A 15,913-nucleotide genomic window follows, 5' to 3' on the forward strand; every position below is an offset into this window, starting at 1 on the left:
GATCAAACACTCGTTCCTCCTCCAATACATCTATATTTCCACTGTTGCTATCACTTTTCAAATAACTTGGCAAAATAAAAACATCCTCTATATAGTCATGCCCTGATCCTGCTGTTTAAATGCTGCAACAGCTCTTTATCCTTTTATATTTTAAAACAGCAAATAGCAGGAGGAGGCTGTTCAGCCTTTCAAGACTGGTTCATCACTCATCATGATTAACCTTCCACCTGAACTCCATTTTCCCAACCTATCCCTGTGTCCCATTGCACTCGAATACATTAATTGACTAAGCATTTATAATTTTCGAAGATTGAAAACGGCAAACATTCACAACCATCTGACTGAAGAAATTTCTTCTCATCTGTGTCCTCAAAGGCCAATCCTTTTTGATACTATGGCCCCCCATTCTAGATTCCCCAGAAGGAAAAAAAAATTTCCAAGCATCTACCCTGTCTAGCCTCTTAAGAATTTTACTGAGGTCATCTCTCAATTTTCTAAACTTTAGGGAATAGAGGTACTATCTGCAGAATGTATTTTGTCTTCTAAAATTCAGACTGGGGTCCCTGTGCAGTAATGACGGAGTATTGCCCTCTCTCAGCTGCTGTCTTTTGAATGTTATTTTAAACCAAGATCCCTTCTCTTTGGACATAAAAGATCCTACTGCACAGTCCGAAGATGATTTGTCTTTCGTGTCCTGGCCAGTATATCTGAAACAACCTAAGTTTGAAAACAAAATCTGGTCATTATCACACTGCTGTACGCAAATTAGCTGTCGGATTTCTTAAATGACAGCTGTGGCTATATACTTTGATTGTAGTTTGTGATGTCCAGCAATTTTGAAAATGCTAAATAAATGCTTTTCTTATTGTTGTTAGCTTATGTATCATTACATAAGTAGATTCCTAGCATCAAGAAAAATTCTAAGGGAGAATCCATCATCCAAGGTCAAATAAAGGAGTTAGGGAAAACATCAAACTTAAAAATACAGCATTTCATTGTGCAAAGACGGGTCATTGAGATCTACGGCACAGGAAAAGATGAGGTGAGGTGAGGTTACAGCCTTTGATATCAAGGCTGCATTCGACTGAGTGTGGCATCAAGGAGCCCAAGCAAAACTGGAATCAATGGGTATCAAGGGGCAAACTCCCTGCTGGTTGGAGTCATACCTGGCACACAGAAAGATGGCTGCAGCTGTTGGAGGTCAGTCATCTCAGCTCCTGGACATCTCGGCATGAGTTAATCAGGGTAGTGTCCTAGGTCCAACCATCTTCAGCTGCTTCATCAATAACCTTTCCTCCCTCATAAGGTCAGAAGTGGGGATGGTGCCGATGATTGAACAACATTCTCAACTCCTCAGATACTGAAGCAGTCCATGTTCAAATGCAGCAAGATCTGGCCGATATCCAGATTTGGGCTGACAAGTGGCAAATTACGTTCATGCCACACAAATGCCAGACGATGATCACGTACAATAACAGACAATCTAATCACCACCCCTGGACATTCAATGGTGTTTTCATCACTGAATCCCCCACTATCAACATCCTTGAGGTTACCATTGACCAGAAAGTCAACTGGACTCATCTACATAAAGACCTGGCTACAAGAGCAGGTCAGAGGTTAGGAATACTGCAGTGAATAACTCACCTCCTGACTCCCCAAACCATGTCCACCGTCTACAAGGCACAGGTCAGGAATTGCCTGGATGAGTGCAGCTCCAACAACACTCAAGAAGCTTGACACAGGACAAAGCAGCCCACTTGATTAGCACTACATCCACAAGCATCCATTCCGTCCACCACTGACGCTCAGAAGTGGCAGTGTGTACAATCTACAAGATGCACTGCAGAAATTCACCAAAGGTCCTTCCACACAACCTTCAAAACCCATGAACACTTCCACCTAGAAAGATAAGGGCAGCAGATACATGGGAACACCATCACCTGCAAGCTCCCCTCCAAGCAACTCACCATCCTGACTTGGAAATATATCGCTGTAACTTCATTATCACTGGCTCAAAACCCTGGAATTCCCTCCCTAAAGGTATTTTGCGTCAACTTACAGCACGTCAACAGCATCAGTTCAAGAAGGCTGCTCACCAACACCTTCCAAAGGGCAACTGTGACAGGCAATAAATGTTGGCCAGCCAACAACATCCAAGTCCCACGAGTGAATAAAAAAGACCTTCAGCTCTTCAAGTCTGTGCTGATCAAAAATAACCACCTAACGATTCTAATCCCATTTTCAAGGCTATTGGCACATAGTCTTGAATGCCTTGGCATTGCGGATCAGGTGATTGATCACAATATAAAGAATGGAAGATGATCACAAAAAGGTTAATCAGGTGGAAGAAATTAGAGTATAAGAGGAAGCTGGATAGATACATAAAAATGGATAGCAACTATTTTGATAAGTATTTAAAACGAAAGACAGTAAGTATAATGAGTGCTGGTCTTCTAGAATGTGAGAATGGTGAGTAAATTATAGATAATACAGACAAAATGAACAAATATTTTACTTCTGTCTTCATTATAGAAGCTAAAAGAACATTCCAGTGACATCAGTAAATCAGGGTATAGAAGGGATAGAGGGAACTTGTTAAATTATCTCATTACAGAATCAGTACTAAGCAAACCGATGAAGCTACAGGAGGACATGTTTCTGGGCGGAGAAGGATTTTATCCTTGAGTTTTAAAAGAGGTGACTAATGAAGTAGCAAATGCCTGGTTGTCACATTTCCAAAATTCCCTAGATTCACAGAAGGTTCAATCAATCTGGAAACAAGAAAATAGAAACCTTCTATCCAAGATTCTTCAACTGTAGGCCAGTTAATTTGATGTCTGTCATGGAGAAGGTGGTAGAATCAATCACTAAAGAGATTATAGCTGCTCATTTAGAAAAACTCAAAGGAATCAACAAGAGTTAGTATGGTTTCAGCAAAGGGAAATCATGTTTAATCAAATTATGAGAATTATTTGAAGGAACAACATGAGCTGCGGATAAAGGGGAGTCTGCAGACGTTCAACAGTTGGATGTCTAGACGTATTTGATAAGGTGGCACATCAAAGGTTATTATAGAAAATAAAAGCTCGTGACATACAGGGTAACATGTTAACAAGGACAGAAGATTGGCTGTCTGGCAGAAAACAGAGACTATTCATAGATAGTACAAACTGCAGATGCTGGAGAATCTGAGATAACAAGGTGTAGAGCTGGATGATTACAGCAGGTCAAGCAGCATCAGAGGAGCAGGAAAGCTAATGTTTCAGGCCTAGACCCTTCTTCAGAAATGCTCATAAATGGGTCTTTGTCTGATTGGCAGGATATGATGAGAGGAGTCCCACAGGAGTCAGAGCTGGGCCTCAACTTTTAACAATGTACATCATTGATTTCAATGGAGTGAAGACATAGTAGCTAAATTCACAGATAATACCAAGGTAAATAGGAAAGTATGCTGTTAAGAATATATACGTTTACAGATAGAAGTGGCTAATTCAAATGAGTAGGCACGTGAGATGCAGCATAATGTTAAAAAAAGTGACATTGCTCGTTTTGACAGGAATAATGTAAAAAACTGAGTAGACCTTAAATGGCAAACAACTGCAAGATTCTGAGGTGGAGAGGGAACTAGGTGTTCTAGTGCATGAGTCTCCACAAGTTAGTATACAAGTATAGGACACAATCAAGAAGGCTAATGAGATGCTATCCTTTATAACAAGGGAAATTGAACCTAAAGGAGTGCTATGTTTTACTTATACAAGGCAGTGATGAGACACATCTCAAACACTCGGTAGTTTTGTGTTCCTTATTTCAGGAACAATGTAAATGAATTGGTGGGGGTTGAAAAGTAGCTAACTAGATTGATATCAGAAATAAAAACAGAAGTTGCTGGAAAAGCTCAGGAGGTCTGGCAGCATCTGTGAAGAGAAATCAGAATTAACGTTTCGGGTCCGGTGACCCTTCCTCAGTTCCACTGGAGTTTAAAGAAGAGAGCGAGAGGGATATCATTTGCCTTCTTCACCACCTACTGCACCTGCATGCTTAGTTTCAGTCACTGGTGCTTAAGGACACCAAGAACTGCAGATGATGCTGAAAGTCTGAGTCAATACAGTGTGGAGCTGGAGGAACACAGCAGGCCAGGCAGCATCAGAGGAGCAGGACAGTCAACGTCGCGGGTCAGGACACTTCATCAGGACTGGGGAAGGGGAAGGGAGCTCAGAAATAGAGGGAGGTGGGATGGGGCTGGGCCAAGGCAGGTGGAGTGGTGATGGATGGATGCAGGTAGGGGTTGTGGAGATTGGTCAATGGGAAGGGTGGGGAGGATGGGTGAGAAGGAAGGTGGTCAGGCTGTGTCAAGTCAAGGATGCGGGGATAAGAGGGAGGGCTGGACATAGGATGAGTCCAGGGGCGGGGAGATTTTGGAGCAAGTGAATTCTATGTTGAGGCCATTGAGCTGTAAGCTCCTGAGGTGGAATATATGGTGTTGTTCCTCCAATTTTCATGTGGCCTCATTGTGATATTGGAGGAGGCCCAGGATGGACATGTCGCCAAGGGAGTGGGAAGGGGGAGATGAAATGGCTAAGAACTGGAAGGTGGCATTGATTGGAGCGTACAAAGCGCAGATACTCCACGAATTGGTGGGGAGTGTGGAGCGGATGAGGGAGTTGTGGAGAAAGCAGTCCCTACAGAAAGCAGATGGGGTGGGGAGGGGAATATCTCTTTGGTGGTGGGGTCTGATTGCTGGTGGTGAAAGTGGCGGAGGATGATGCATTGCACCCCTATCTACTTTCCGTAGGGACCATTCCCTTTGCAACTCCCTCGTCCGCTTCACCCTCCCCACCAACCCCACCACACCCAGCACCTTTCCCTGCAACCGCAGGAAGTGCTACACCTGCCCTACACCTACTGCTCTCACCTCCATCCAAGGCCCCAAACAATTATTCCATATCCAACAGGGATTCATCTGTACGTCTTCTAACCTGGTCTACTGCATCCGTTGTTCCCGATACGGTCTCCTCTACATCGGAGAGGCCAAGCACAGATTCGGTGACAGATTCACAGAGCATCCGCGCTCTGTACGCTCCAATCTGCATGCTATATCTGGATAAGACTTTTGGCAAGTAGAGTTTTCACTAAAATTGCTGCCAGCTGAGGATTCTGGGAGCTACCATTAAGACTAGCAATAAGATTACTTTTCATTCCATTTGGAAGATTTTGTTTTGACAGCTTAGGCAGACAATTTTGTGCCACAATAACCATCTCCAACAAAAACAGTGTCTAACTATCAGCCCTTGACATTTGATAGCATTACCAACACTGAATCTCCCACTGTCAGCATCTTGGGGATTACCACCCAACAGGAACAGAACTGGATTAGATACAATAAATACAGCGGCTACAAGAGCAGGTCAGAAGCAAAGATACTGTTGTGTGAGTCTCTAAAGCCCATCACCATCTACGAGAGACAAGTCAGGATTGTGATAATATACTCCTCAATTACCTGGATGAGTGCAACTCAATCAACATTTGAGGAGCTTGATACCATCCAAGACAGAGTGATTGGCACCATAAGCATCCACTCCCTCAAAATCAGAATCAAGTTCAACTGTCCCCAAGCTAAAGACATACCATTCTTCCTTGTTCAAAGTAAATACCCTCTGGGTGAATTCTGAGACTTCCAGACCTCCTGAATTTGTGATGTCAGAGACTTGTGAATACATAAGGTTGTAGTAAATGCAACCATATACTTGAATATACAAATGCTAACCATGTGGAATAAAGCTCGGGGAGATGGAAAAGATAACGGCTCTGAAAGGGTTAATGTTGGAGACTGCACTAAATTCCACGCAATCAGATGATGTCTTAAAGGCTTGGTTCAGGATACAGCAGAACATCTTAAGATCTTATGCAGTGCAGATCTAAGTCAACAAGTCTTCTCAGTCTTAGAGACAAAGTCTAACCAGCTACTGCAACTGCTACACATGTGCTATCATATAGTAAACCACATCCTGTTAAGACTGAAGAATGGTTGATCCTCTACCACAATGAAATAATTAAATCCTCAGACCACGTCAACGAAAGTGGATCCACAAATCCCACACCTGCTTCCTCCTTGAACAAAGAACTGATCAGTCCCGGCCTACTACCATCTTCCTCTGCCTGGCTGAACTTGATGTGGAGGTGCCGGTGTTGGACTGGGGTGGACAAAGTCAGAACTCACATGGTGCGAGGTTATAGTCCAACAGGTTTATTTGGAATCACACAAGCTTTCGGAGCACAGGCCCAGACTGCACCTGATGAAGGGGCTGCACGCCGAAAGCTTGAGTAATTCCAAATAAACCTGCTGGACTATAATCTGGTGTTGTGTGACTTCTGACTTTGGCTGAAATTATTCTCACATTGAACTACTTCTCCTTTCACTATACTCACTTTCCTGAAATATGGGAATGAGTCAGAGTCCAAACTAACCCCACAGAGAAAGATAGAAGATAGAGGCAAGAGGAGGCCATTTAACCACTCCATCAGCTCCATTCTTCGATATGATCACGGCTGATCATCAAACTCAGTACCATAATCCTGACCTTCCCCAACCACTCCATCCCTGTATCTCTTTCGCCACAAGAGCTATATCTACCTTCTTCTTGAAAACAGAGTGCATTGGCCTCAACAACTTTCTGTGGGACTTAATTCCACAGAGTCACCACTCTCTGGATGAGGGGAAAAAAAATTCTCCTCATCTCAGTACTAAAAGGTTTACCCTTTATCCTTAAACCACGACCCCTGGTTCTGGAATCCCCACCATTGGGAACATCCTTCCTGCATCTAACCTGTCTAGTCCTCTTAGAATTGTATAGATTTCTATGAGATCTCCCCTTTCATTCTTCTAAATTCCAATGGATACAATCCTAACTGACTCAATCGCTCGTCAAACGGGAGTCCTGCCATCCCAGAAATCAATTTGGTAAACCTTCGCTGCACTGCCTCGATAGCAAGAACATGCTTCTTCAGAAAAGGAGTCCAAAACTGCACAAAATATTCCAGGTATGGCCTCACCAATGCCCTGTCTAATTGCAGCAAAGCATCCTGGGCCTTATATGTGGATTATAGGGAACATTCTTTGTTCCAGTCCTACTTGGGCTACTCTCTCTCACCCCATTTTCTGGTACATTGACGACTGCACCATTGTTGTTTCCTGCTTTTGCTCCATGCTGAAAAAGTTAATCAACTTTACTTCCAATTCTCTCAGCTTCACATAGTCAATCTCAGATCTTCCTTTCCCTCTCTCACCTTCTCTGTCTCTCTTTGTGGGGACACGCTATCAATCGATATTCATTACAAGCCAGGGAGTCCCACAGATACCTCAACCATACTTCTTCATATCCAGCTTCAACTAATTCCATTGTCCCAGTTCCTCTGCTTCTGTTGTATGTGGTTTGATGAGCCAATCTTCCACAAGAGAACTCCCGATATATTTTCCTTTCTCCCATTGTGATGGGCAGGGCCCTTCATCCTGTTAGTTCTAATTCACACACACCCACCTTATGTTCTTTAGCCCAGAATCTTCCAGTTCGACTGGCCTCCTCACTGAATGGATCATGACCTTCCACTTCTGCCACTTCAATCAAATATTTCCTCCACCTCTCCTCCCCTTCAGTATTCCAAAGGAATCATTCCCTCTATGACACCCTGATCCACTCCAACACCCACTCCCCTATCCATGACACTGCGGAGAAAGTGCAAGGGAATTCGCACCTGTCCTTTTACCTTCTCTGCCGTCATTGTCCTTATTCCGCAATGGGGTCTCCTCCATGATGCAGACAGCTCCTTGCAGAACGCACCCGTAGAGTTATAAATCTGACCCTCCCCCCATCTTTCAGTCTCCTGCCATCTTAATTTCCCGCGTCACTCTTACTCTGAGCTCAGCCCCTCCATTTGTTCCTATAAGGTTTAATGTAAGCACAAGGCACAGCATCTTATCTCTCAATGAGGGGCTTAACAGCCTTCCAGAGACAACATCAAGTTCAACGGCTTCAGGTCATAACCTTTGCCTCCTTTTAGTCAGAATGGAGCTGTTTGTGATAACTAAATCCCATTCACACCTTCATTAGACCCTCACTTGCTTCTTTACTGGTCTCGTTATGGTCTTCTTTTTAACTTGGCCCGTCATGCTTCTTGTTATTTAATCTCTCCTTTCACAGACCTTCCCTTCTGCTGTTACCCTGCCACCTCTTCTCCCCTTCAACAATCCAAAAGAATCAGCTGTAACGGCTCTAACGTTTCCCAGTTCTAAAGAAAGAACATCTACACAAAACATTAACTTTGTTTTTCTCCGTCCACAGATGCTGCCTAAACCTCCTGGACACTTCCAGCATTTTCTGCTTCTCTTTTGGATTTTCAGCAGCTGCAGCATTTTCCTTGTGTATCAATGTAAATACAGAGCGTGGTGGGATCATTCCAGACCGAGTGAAGTGAAATATCACAGAGTCCTACGACACATAATGAAACCTCTCAAAGGGAAGAAATAACATTTCCATCTTTGAATTCAAACCTCAAAGATAAAGTTCTAATGTGCTGTCCATGCCCTAAAGGACAATGAATGGAGAGAGAAATACAAATATCTATTGAAGAATATGTAACTAAGTGTGCAAGTGCAGCAGGCTGTGAAGAAGGCTTTCATAGTGAGAGGATTCGAGAGGACAGGAGCAGGGATATCTTGCTGCAATTGTACGGGGCCCTGATGAGACCTTACCTGGTGTATTATGTGCAGTTTTGGTCTCCTTAGCTGAGGATGTTCTGACTATGAAGGGAATGCAACAAAAGTTTACCAGGCTAACTCCTGGGATGGTAGAACCGATGCTCGAAGAGAGACTGGATGGGTTTGGAGTATATCCACTGGAGCTCAGAAGAATGAGGGGGATTTCCTCGAAACCGATAAAATTCTAACAGGACTAGACAGACTAAACATAGGATGGATGTTCCTGATGACTGAGGTATCCGGAAACAGGGTCACAGTTAAAGCATATGGGTAAACCATTTAGGACTCAGATGGGGATACATTTCTTCAGCCAGAGAGTAGTGTGCCTGTGGAAATCTCTGCTGCAGAAAGTAGTTGAGGCCAAATCATTGAATGTCTTCAAGAAGGAGACAGATATAGTTCTTAGGGATATAGGGATTAAAGGTATGGGGAGAAAGCAGGAACAGGGTACTGAGTTGGATAATCAGCCGCGATCATACTGAATGGTGGAGCAGGCTCAAAGGGTTGAAGGCCTACTTCTGCTTTTATTTTCTGCTTTTGTGAAGCAAAATACCAAACAAAAGTTTTGTAGGGAAATTGTATTTCTGCAACAATCACATGACACGATATTAGCTGTGTGTATGGTGGCTCTGAAAATGCAAATTCAGAGCAGGAATAAGCCACTCAGGCCCTCAAGCCTGCTCTGCCATTCAAAAAGGTCATGGCCGATCACGCCTTCTGCTCAATGTGCTGTTGCCACCTACTGCCAGCAGAAGCAGCCAGCAATGAAGAGAAAATTAACGGTGCGGTACCCGCTCGTTAAGTTAGAATCTTGTTTCACCATAAAAACTGATATAGAAGCACAGGAGAAGGTACAAAATCTTTTCACTGGTTGGTACCCAAACCGAGAGGTAAACTCTATCAGGAAAACTTGAAAAAGACTGAACTTCCCCAGAAAAGCAACAACAAATAACTTTGTCTGAGAGGTCTTCAAAAATCACGAAAGGGTTTGATAGGGTAGACATACAGAAGAAGTTTCCACTTGTGGGCAAGTCTAATGTACTCACAAATCCAATCGGGAATTCAGCAGAAAGGGTGAAAATGCGGAACTCGCGACCACATTGAAGTTAACAATATAGACAAACTTAGGGGAAAGCTGGATAAACACAAGGTTGAAATGACTAGAAGAATATGTTGTCAGGGCGAGATGAAGGAGGGTGAGAAGAAACTCATGTGGAGCATAAACACTGGAAGGACCAATTGGGCTCAATTGCCGGTTTCAATGTTGTAATTCTATGTAATTTCATTCAGCTGTCATAGCCTATCCCAATGAGCTACAGCACATTCGATCAGATACAAACAGCACACAATTACCTCTGCAGGGTTAACCTCAAGGGTTGTCAGGAAGCTGCCTGCGATGTTCCACAGCAGATAGTGCAATCTCCTCACTGAAAGAATATGGATTTACAAATTGGATTTATAGACTACATGTCCCAGCCAACTGCACAGTATGATTAATATATTTACAGATTTGGCTGTCTAGATAAGTAACAGGGCGGTCAGGAGGCCACAAGGGTTTGTTATTTTCATAGCATGTTTCCAATTGAGAAATGCACACTTTAGTGTCAGCAATGATTAGTCAATTGGGCAAGAGGCATGAGGAAACGAGTCAGGAAAACATTAAAATCTATCATTTTGTAAGGAATTCCTGCTGTAATCTATTTTCAACTTTGTTTGCCCTCTCATTTGTAAACTTGGTGTTCGAGTTTGCCAAAATTTCAAACATTCCTTTTTCAGACTGGGACAATTTCCAAATTTCCCACCTTTAAATTTCCAATCACAGGGTGGTCTTCCAGTAAAACATAGACCAAGACTTTCCTGCAACAGTGAAAATTATCAACATACTGTGTGGTACAAACCTGGATCTCTAACTCTCCAATTGGTCAAATGTTCAAGAAGAGCTGATTTTTGGCTGAATCACGAGGACGGGCACACAAAGTTACAAAACATGGAATAAAAGCCATGAGGGAAGAGCATGCATCTATTTTTCACCACGTCAACCTGTATTCATATAATGGCTTTAACATGGTAAAACATCCCAACTACATTTAGCAAAAGTGTTCTCACAAAACTTAACGCCAAACCACATAAGGGGAGGTGACTAGAAATTTGGACAAAAAGATAATTTTAAAGGACAGTCTAAAAGGAAGGCTATGATAGAGAAGAGAGAGAGAGGAAAAGAGGAAGAAAGAATGGTGGAGACATTTATGGAAGGAATTCAAGAGTGCAAGGCCTTGGCAGCTGAAGGCACAATGGTGAAGCAATTAAAATCTGGGATATACAAGGTGTCAGACTGGGAAGAGCGCAGAAATCTCAGAGGGATGTTGAGCTGCAGGTGGTTCAGGAACAGAATTAAAAAGGTGTTTTTAAAAGTCTGGTGCAGAGGTCATGGGACACAGAATTTACTGTGCAGAGTTTCGGTTTCCTTACATAAGCAGGAATTTATTCACAATGTAGGAGGTTCAAAGATAAGGGCTGTCTTCTGAGGAACAGTTGAGCAAGTTTGGCTGATACTCACTGGAGTTTAGAAGAATGAGAGGCGACCTTATTGAAAGTTAGGACATGTGGTGAGAAGGTATTTCCCATTGAGAGAAAATCTTGAACTAAGGGACACGGTTTACAAATAAGGGATCTCAAATTTAAGACAGAGATGAGGAGGCATTTCTTCTGTCAATGTAGCATTAAATTGTAGGCGTTCTCCACCACAGCGGCACTGGAGGCTGGGTCGTAGAATATACTCAGGGTTGAGTTAGATGGATTTTTATGGGGGTCAAAAAGGAAAACGGATGGTGGAGCAAGCTCTAGAGGTGGAATGACTTCTCCTGATCCTATTTCTTATGTCCTTATGAATTCCCCATAGCAACTTATTCAAAATAAATGTCTTTAGACTCTTTACGTAGATGTCTGAAAAGTAATGAAAATTACAGAAAGCAGGCAGGAGAGTGAAATTAGATTAGATGGCTCATGTGGAGAAAAAAAGTGTGTTTAACTTGACGGGCCAAATAGCCTCCTTCTGCACTACAGCACCATACTACACAATAATAATGTCACACGGTGAAGGGATAATTTGACCTGGTGAATAACACACTGGTATTACTGATTTCAGACACAGCTGACAGAATATAGAGGAGAGTGATTAATAGAATTCCACTCCAAGTACAAAAGCCAATTAGTTTTAAAGCTTTTCTATTCTCTTATTTGTATGTTTTAGTTCATACCATCAACAATTTCACTCAGGAACTTGCCCATGTTGGGACAGCACCTTTAAGGTAGTAAACATCCTAGGTCAAAGCATTATCAAACCAAATGTGACACTGAACAAATAACAGATTTTTTTGTTGTCCTCCCATGGGATATGATATGTGCTTTGTAGCTGATGGACAGACTTTGGGGAATCGGGATGTTAGTTACTTATCACAGAATAACAAGCCCCTGGCCTACTCTGTTTTTATACGGCCTTTCCAGTTCAGTTTCTGGTCAACGGTAACCCTCAGGATGTTGATAGCAGGAGATTCAGCAATGATACTCTATTGAATTTGTAGGGCAAATATGTAATTTGCAACTCATCATCCCAAGCCTCAATGATGTCCAGGTTTTGCTGCGTAGGGACACAGGGACCACTTCAAAATCCGAGGAATTATGAATGGTGCTGAAGATTGCGCAATCATCAGCGAACATCCTCACCGCTGGCCCGTAATGGACAGCAAGTTGTTGATGAAGCAACTGAAGATGGATGGGCCTAGAACACTACCCTAAGGAACTCCTGCTGTGATGTCCTGGAGCTGAGATGACTGACTTCCAAAAGCCACAACCATTTTCTTCTGCGTCAGTATGACCCCAACAAGTGGAGTGTTTGCTCCCTGATTCCCACTGATTCCAGTTTTACCAGGGCTCCTTGGTGCCACACTCAGTCAAATGCAACCTTGATGTCAAGGACAGTCGCTCTCACCTCACCTGTGGAATTCAGCTCTTTGTTCATGTTTGAATCAAGACTGTAATGAGGTCAGGAGCTGAGAGGCCCTGACTGAACCTGAACTGAGTGACAGTAAGGTCATTGTTGAAGCTGTACTGCTTTATAGCACAGTCAATGACACTTTCCATTACTTTACTGATGATTGAGGGAAGACTAATAGGGCTATAGGAAATGGCTGAATTAGACCTGTGCTGTTTTCCACATTGTTGGGTAGATGTTGGTATTGGACTGTATTGGCTAGAAATGCAGCTATTTCTGGAACACAAGCCTTTGTTATCACAACTGAAATGTTGTCAGGTCCTACAGCCTTTGCAGTTTCCTATATGGACTTAGCCCTTGCTGGGTAACCAACTCAATTTACTTTGTGTTCCAGTCTGGAATCAGTAATGATGTGATTTCAGGAGCAAATCCAGATGGATCATTCACTCAGCACATCTGGCTTCAGATGATTGTACACTGCTAGTTGTGGAGAATACCTTGAAGGAGAGAGAGAGACAGACAGACAGAGAGACAGAGACAGAGAGACAGAGAGATACTTATGGAGGGAATTCCAGAGCATTGGAATTCCCACCAAATGCTGTGACGATTATTAAATGAAATTGGGGCTGTTCAAGAAGCCCGAATTGAAGGAGCACAGATATTTGTACAAGTGAAGGACATTACAGAGACACGGAGGGGTAAGGTGATGGAGGGAGTAGAAAACACGGATGAGAATTTTAAAATTAATGTGTTGTTTAAGCATGAACTGCTGAGTACTAAGAGAATTAAGGGATAAAGAGTTAGAACATGAAGATGAACTTGTGGTATATGATCAGATATGATCTTAGCAAATGGTAGAGCTGGTTCAAAGGACTGACTGGCCTCTTCCCAGTTCGCAGTGCTTCCATGAGGACTGGAGTTATGGGTGAACAGGGTCTGGTGTGAGTTACGCACATAGCAGGGGATTGGTAAGATAGAGGAGATTGTGGGCACAAAATAGGCAAGAGCGTGAGGTGATTTGAACACGAGGATGATAAGTTTAAACCTGAGGCTCTGGAGGCCAGTGAGCCAATGTCAGTCAGCAAGCAGAGGGGCAAGAGACATTTACTGAGAGTTAGGATGCAGGCAGCGGAGCTGACATTTACATAATGTGGAAAACTGGGAGCCATCCAGGAGAGCAATAAAATAGTTGAACATGAAGATGGCAAAGAAATGAACAAGGGTTTCAGCAGCAGATGGATTGAAGCAGGGCTAGGACAGCTGACCTCATGCAAGCAAGCAACCTTTATGATGCACAGGACATGTAACCGGAAACTCAGCTCAGAGTCAAAAATGACAGCAAAGCTGCCAACAGGTTAGTTCAACTGAAGGCTTTTACTGGGGAAGGGGTGATATTGATAGTGAGGCAGCAGAATTTGTGGCGCTTTCAGTCTTAGTATTTCACCAAAGTGTGGCTTATGCAAGTCTGGATAGTGAACAAACTGTTTAACATCACAGACAGACAGGCAGAGCTGGATATTGTAAGCATACATCTGGAAGCTGACCCATGTCTGCACACATCAACAAGAAGCAGCATGTCACTGAAGGAGTCACTCCTTAAAATCAAACATCCACTGAATGAATGGAATCGGTTATTAGCAAAAGAGTGGACACAAATGATGGGGTTGAAAATTTCAAATCTTTTGTTTATCTCCCACAGATCAGTTATCAGTTTTCAATCTGTATACTACCATGGACTATATCGTTCACATATCGTACAGTGAACGTTACTTAGATTTTTAACCACATCTTTTACCTTCCTGACTCATTCAAGTTATTATTGGCTAATGAATGGAAAGTCCTTCAGACGCTTTGTCAAAATTCAATAGGACACATGGTGAACTACATATGGTATTAATTTTTTTAACCTGAGTGAAGTTATGTGAAATGGTAAAACTGGCATTCCGTCAGCAACGATGGCTACTACATTTGGTAAAAATGTATACAGAGATATGTTTTTAGATCATCGTTATGATATTGCTTGAGTTATTGCTGTTAGCATTGCTGCTAAACAGTTACAATTTGCAAGCCAAATAATGTAAGCATTTTAGCATTTAAAAAGAGAGGAATTGTTCCTGCTTGATCTTGGGAGAATTCATAGTGAGTTTACAGGTTGGCTTAAATGGGATCATGTATGATACCTTGTTGCTGTAAGATAGATTCACCACCCTCTGGCTTAAGAGAATGCAACGTAGGTTTTCTCTCCCCAACTCCCTGTTATCACATACTTGTAAACACACCAACGAATGAAACGCAAAAACAAGATCTTAGAAAGGCTTTCTGCTCGCAGTCTGCCATATGCCTGCTACTGTACATTCTCAGGAAAGATGCCATATCAACACAACAAAGCATTACTGCAGCATGATCCTCAATAAACTGATGGGCGAGAACAGCATCTTCACAATAAGATGGACCATCTCTTGGATGTTCCAGTCAATGCACAATTCAGAATAAGAAAAATAACTGGAGGAACATACGCATAATATCTAAGTTAAAAATACGCTTAGATTGCTCTGCTTTAAACGTGCTGTTATTTTGATGTGTTTATTTTCTTGCATGAAAGTATACAGGGGGGTTTCTGCATCTTTTCTCCCACCTTTTTTACATTTGTCGCAAAATACTCTGCAAATGACTAAAAGCGTTTTGCAAAAAAAAAGGAGAAACTGGGAACCAGAAGCCTGCTGCTACATACCTGTGATTCCTAAAGCCCCTCAAGATCTGGATGTGATTGCATTGCGCGCACTTTGCCCGTTTTCTTGCAATTGTTTAAAGCCCTCTAGCTGCCAGCTGATCCTCCCTGTGGTTCTTGCAGAGACACACTCAGATTTGCAGAGGCACTCAGGCAGGAAGTAGCCCCGGTGTGCGAAGGCGCTGCAGGGGGAAGTGCGCCTGCGCGCGGTCGCCGGCTGCTGGCGGCTCGCCCGAGAACCGTGCTCAACGCGCAGGCGCGGCAGCCGGGCACGGCAAGGTCCATTACTGCGCAGGCCCGGAGACCGAAATGTTTCAGATGTTTGTTCCAAAGCCAGTGGTCACTCTTCACCCCCACAATGGTCACTCTCTCACTAAGGGGGTCACTCTCTTACTAAGGAGGTCACTCTTCACCCCCACAATGGTCACTCTCTCACTAA

At 43.0% G+C, this 15,913-nt stretch overlaps 1 protein-coding gene across 3 annotated transcripts in view; it reads right to left on the reverse strand.

The window, feature by feature from the left end:
* Positions 1–15,623, reverse strand: part of apba1a (amyloid beta (A4) precursor protein-binding, family A, member 1a) — a 168,875-nt gene extending 153,252 nt beyond the window's left edge. For all 3 annotated transcript variants that reach the window (XM_020509892.2, XM_020509889.2, XM_048594748.1), the window contains exon 1: positions 15,478–15,623. The gene's annotated coding sequence lies outside the window, so the exon portion shown is untranslated. The remainder of the gene's footprint in view (positions 1–15,477) is intronic.
* Positions 15,624–15,913: the final 290 nt, after the last annotated feature.

This window comes from Rhincodon typus, chromosome 3 (genome assembly GCF_021869965.1).
Source record: "Rhincodon typus isolate 14 chromosome 3, sRhiTyp1.1, whole genome shotgun sequence".
Classification (NCBI taxonomy): Eukaryota; Metazoa; Chordata; class Chondrichthyes; order Orectolobiformes; family Rhincodontidae; genus Rhincodon; species Rhincodon typus.